At 33.8% G+C, this 5805-nt stretch overlaps 1 long non-coding RNA gene across 1 annotated transcript; it reads left to right on the forward strand.

Moving 5' to 3' along the window:
• The first annotated feature begins 3139 nt into the window (after positions 1 to 3139).
• Positions 3140 to 3846, forward strand: LOC108976178. Its single transcript, XR_001993929.1, has 3 exons — positions 3140 to 3196; positions 3271 to 3395; positions 3458 to 3846. It is a non-coding gene; the product is annotated as an uncharacterized LOC108976178 (long non-coding RNA).
• The last annotated feature ends 1959 nt before the right edge of the window (positions 3847 to 5805 follow it).

Genomic DNA, 5805 nt, shown 5'->3' on the forward strand with positions numbered 1-5805 from the left:
TGAAAAAGTCGCACGATAAGGAATCGCCTTGTCTGAAACCTCGTTTGGTATCGAACGGCTCGGAGAGGTCCTTCCCGATTCTGACGGAGCTTTAGGTACTGGTCAACGTCAGCTCACACAGCCATATAAGTTTTGCACGGATGCCAAATTCAGACATCGCGGCATAAAGGCAGCTTTTCGTGCTGTCGAAAGCAGCTTTGAAATTAACGAAGAGGTGGTGAGTGTCGATTCGCCTTTCAAGGGTMTTTTCCAAAATTTGGCGCATGGTGAATATCTGATCGGTTGTTGATTTTCTATTTCTGAAGCCACACAGATAAAGTCCAATCAGTTTCAGTTTCATCATCGTTGACACAATAAGCTCAATAGAACCTTATATGCAATGTTCAATGTTGGCGCAGACTGTGGGGTCTTTTGTTTTTTGGATTGGGCATAGCACACTTAAATTCCAATCGTTGGGCATGCTTTCGTCCGACCATATTTTACAAAGAAGCTGATGCATGCTCTGCTCCTTATCAGGAAGCATACATTCAATATTGCATAAACATTTAATTGTGAAAAAATCTCACTTAGGATCTCACACAATTTATCAATCGATCAAAAAAAGAACAAAACTCTTCCAAGCAAATATTTACCCTCTTTTTTGAAAAACTGAATATGTCGATACCATACCATTAAAACAACGAAATACAGTAAATTCTGAGGGGTGCATAGCCATTTGTTTCTTTTCTTTCACACATCGACTAATAAACTATAAAACTAATGCATTTTTGAGCACTTAAAATTTCTATGTATATCAAGAGAGCGGAATGCAGGTTTTTAGATGATACAAATCTGTTTTTTTTTTCTATAATATTATATAAAACACAAACTACGTATGATGCATAGATACGCGAACTAGCCCTTCAGTTTTTTAGATATCGATCTGCATTTTTGCACACATTCTCTTTTCTCCAAGCTGTTCATCGAAACCGCGGGTAACGGACTATTGCCATACAAACTAAACTTTCTCATTTGACGATTTGACGTCTAATACAATAAAAAAAATTTTTAATTTAAATTGTTAAGATTGGATAACTATTCCWTATATCTGCAATACAAACTGAACACTCGAAATCAATTTAATGTAGGGAATTTGTATTTGTTAGGTGTAATAAATAATAGGTAGATGAAACAAAGAAAACATATTATAATCGTTTTTCGCTATCTGTTTTTGCATTTTATGAGCAAATTTATTATAGTAATACGTAAACATTTTATACCATTGGAAAGTAGATATTTCAGCGAAAAATATCGAATTTAACTCTGCTTTCTCAATGTCTGGCTACAAACTTTCTGTTTAGTTGATAAAGCTGTCCGCTTAATGGAGCTTTCACTGTATTTTTTATTTATGAATGTTTCACCATCCTATCTTATAAGTTATCTCGAACTGGATACAGTGTGGTTCAGTAATTTAGGTGTAGTTCAAATCGGTTCAGTAGTTTAGGAGTCCATCGCGGACAAAAAACGTGACACGTCATTTTTTATATATTATATAAAGATTTATGTGTCTTACAATTATTCTCTTGATTCTTTGCATATCCGTAAATGTAAGATTGCTGCTCTGCCACAGATAGTTCACGTTCCATGCACAGCACTCATTATTATAAATACCAAAAATTGCCAAAAATTTTAGGAGCACACTTTTCAGTTGATTTTTTAAAAGAATTGCGTTAACTCGCCAATTTTTGTCTTCTGTTTTCTTTTTTTTCCTAGGTTGAGGATACTTGATTGATATTTTCATACTTTTGATACTTATTTTTTCTCCCTAATGAGGATACTTAATTTTTTTTAACGGGAAACACACGTTAATTAACCCGCGTCTAGGGATCTCTTCGAAKTGACCAGAAACGAATCTTTTAAATATGGCTGAAGCTGCCAACTTCTTACGGTTTTGAACTAAGTATCCTCAGGGTAGCCAATTAACATTAGTTTTTAGGCGAACTAAAGTGAGAAGGCGAAAAAACCTCTAGATGTGTATAAGAGACAGGGCTGATATCACCGCCATCCAAGAAGTGCGATTAATGGGGTAAGGACTGAAACGAGTAGGTCTTTGTGGCATTTGTTTCTTCTTCTTTACTGGCATAGACACCAAACGAAGCATAGCGTACTGTATAGCAAAGTACCTATCGAAAGCAGAACATGCAAGTATAGATTCCGGAATTGCACAGGCAATACAGCAAATTCAACGGGAAGAAACTGATATTTCACACAAACTGTTCAGCATATGTATGAAGATTCTTCATGAACGACAAGTATCAGCTGCAGAATGTRCATATAGACTTTGTCATATCTCATTACTTAACAGTTCTTAAAGCTAAATTTTTCTGAACACAAGAAAGACAGAACAGCGTTACATACTATTGCAATTCGACAGAAGCGAGCGCGCAACTGGTTATTATAGTAATATCTTTGAGAGATATCAAAAACGTCCGCTACAATCTCTCGACTACGATTTTCACAAAAAGTAAGCGAAACAGGGTAAGGTGTTGATCACGACGCGTATTAAGAATATCGAAACACACGTTAAATTGTTTGCTTTGTGACATATTTTTCATAYATCGAGCATTCCACGCTATTTTCACAACAACGCTGGAATTTTTCCTTCATTATTATTGTTAGTTTTTACAAAGATTTAGTTTTCACTTTTTAGTTTGATATGCTTTAAAAGCGTGTTTTTAGTTTTTTAAACTATATTGAATTTTTGCCGAACCCTGAAGTTCGGCCATTGGTTGTCCGTGACAACGGAGTTTTCGTGAGAAATAATTAGTGTATGTCTATTTACATACAAAATTTTGTGTACACAAATTAGCAAACACGGGTAGGATTCTTTAAAATTTGTTTACGTACACACCAGAGATTTGCAATTGGTACCAATAAAATTACTGCACTTAAGTCATGAGCCATACAAATTGGTGCAAATGAGTACTCTACTAATATAAAAAATTACTAAGACTCATTCCCACCAAAAGAAAAAAATTATCAAATTATTTCTACATATATGAGTGACAACAATTTATGACTCTCTCAATAGTAGAAAATAATTTGACTTTACTCACTTTTTTGAAGGAAAGRATGAAAAAAATTGGTATAATTCAAAGAATAAAAGTGTTAATTTCGGATCATGAGCTGAGAAACTGTTTCGTTATTGTCTGTTTTTGTAAGAGTTTTAGTATTAAAGGTTTTTTGTAAAGGTAAATATACTGATATTTATATATTATAATTTATTTCAAGTTGATATTGCACGATGAAGTCAAACGAAGACTTAGTGGGGAAAATTGCTATGGGTATTTATAAGGCCAGCATAAAACGGAAGGGCAGAAGTGATATTTGATGGCAGAAGTATATTGCTTGACATGGTATGTTGTAATTGTAAAAAAGTGTATAAATGCCATGGCATGCAGACTTCCACTCTCAACAGACATATGTATGTAAATGCTTTAAATCACATATAACTGAACTRCCCAGACAGAAAGTAAGAGAAGAGGATAAAAGATTTGCTTTAGAACTTTACACTGATTGGATGGTTGAAGACTGTCGTCCGATTTCTTCCGTGAAGGCCTTCAGATTAAAAAACAATAGTCCAATTTTTGGTGGCTATAGCCACAAAGTATGGAAAAAAAGTATGTTGACGTTCGGAAGTAAGAACCCAATAATCATTTCGCGCAATATAGAAAAAAAAAATACAAAACAAAAAAAGAAGAAATTCCTGTTGAAATAACATAAAATGTACAATCCAGCTACGCTTCTACTGCAATGGATTTATGGAAAGACGAATATGTTAAACGCGATTTTTTCTGTGTCCAAAGTAACAAACAGGGTATTGCTACTTTAATAAAAAAAAACTTCCCACACAAATTTCTCCCTACATGTTTTAATATTTCTACAATAGCAATAGAAATATATATTGGATTTAAATTAACCATCCTAACAATTTACATTCCACCACACCAAAACTTTAATATCAAAGAACTACGCTATATTTGGCGATTTCAATGCCTGGAGCCCTCTTTGGGGTTCCGCATGTACTAACCAAAGAGGTGAAATCATAGAAAACCTTTTATTAGCAGAAAACTTGACAATTTTAAACGACGGTTCTCCTACATAATATTCTACACATAATTCGTTCACGAATGTAGGTCTGGTCATTTGTTCTTCTGCTATCGCCCCCAAACTTAACAGCCAAACACTAACTGATCTTTATAACAGCGATCATTTCCCCATTATAACCCACTTATCAACCCCTTTATCCAGAAAAGGCTCGGCGAAGCCAAAATTTATGTTATACAACTCTAATTGGTCCAAATTTTTCAACTCTAATATAAATAAAGAAACAGCAACGATTACCAAAATAATCAAATCATGTGCCTTATTGGTCTACGGAGTTATTTAAACTTAGAGAAGAAAAACAATCACTATGGTTAATTTACAAAAGAACTCTCTCTATTGATAATCTAATTAAATACAAAAAAAGCCAATGCAGTGTTTCAGAGAAATATTAAAGAAGCTAAGGGGACTTGCTTACAAAAACTTATCGAAGCAATCACTCCGTTAACAAATCCCAATAAATTATGGGCCGACATAAAAATGCTCTCAGGCTCCTATACGCACTTGAATCTTAATTGTATAAACAACCCAAGTGGAACAATTTTCGACTCAAGAGAAATAGCTAATCATTTCGCCTCTGTATGGTCCGATTATTCGAGAGATTCAAACTTCCAACCCTCGTTTGTATCAAATAAAAACTTCTCAGAAGAAGATACAGTAAAGATCTCTCACCCCCATCTATTACCGAATCAAACATAGCCATCGCAGAATTCGATTTCACTTTATCTTCAATGTCAGGCAAGACTACCGGTGCAGACAGGATTTCATATCCCATACTAAATATCCTTTAAGTCTCAAAAATAGAATTATTAAATTGTACAAAAATATTTTATGCCAAGGTGTCTACCCTCAAAGCTGGAAAAATGCAGTGATTGTAGCTATTTCTAAATCCAATGTAGTCTCTGCAGATGTTCTTAGTTACAGGCTAATATCACTAGTTTGTTGCATGGGTAAACTATTAGAAAAAATCATATCAAAACGTATCTCGTGGTTCGCATTAAATAAAAACCTACTTAGTCAAAACCAATTGGCATTTAAGGCAGGGCAAGGCACTATGGATGCTTTACTCTATTTTGATGATTGCGCCAAAACTGCTTTATCGAAAAGAAACCACATATCCACTCTCAGTTTGGATTCCGAGAAAGCTTTCGACAGAGTTGGTTCTCATGTCATTCTMCGACAACTTGAGAAGTGGCAAATTGGTGAAAAAATATTTAACTTTATTAAATATTTTCTAATTAATTGGAAATTCATGACTAAAATCAATAACACTTTTTCGAACACGTACAATATGTATAACGGAATACCACAAGGATCACCATTATCTGTTATACTATTTGTAATCGCATTTAACGAAATTAGTATGATAATCTCTAAATATAAACTCATTTCGCATATTATTTATGCTGATGATGTGCTGATCTTCTCCAAGCAAAATAATCTTAATACTGTTAAGAATACCTTCTTAAAAATCCTTTCTGATATTTCAAATTGGTCCAATTGCTCAAGTGCGAATATTTTTACAAACAAATGCAAATTATTCCATATCTGTAGAAAACACAAATGTAATAACTTCTATCTTAACTATAATAATGTAAATATTGTAAATACTACTAGTCTTTAATTCCTAGGTTTAATATTTGATAAGAGACTTACTTTTAA

Source organism: Bactrocera latifrons, unplaced genomic scaffold, assembly GCF_001853355.1.
Source record: "Bactrocera latifrons isolate USDA-ARS-PBARC rearing strain unplaced genomic scaffold, ASM185335v1 scaffold_733, whole genome shotgun sequence".
Lineage (NCBI taxonomy): Eukaryota > Metazoa > Arthropoda > Insecta > Diptera > Tephritidae > Bactrocera > Bactrocera latifrons.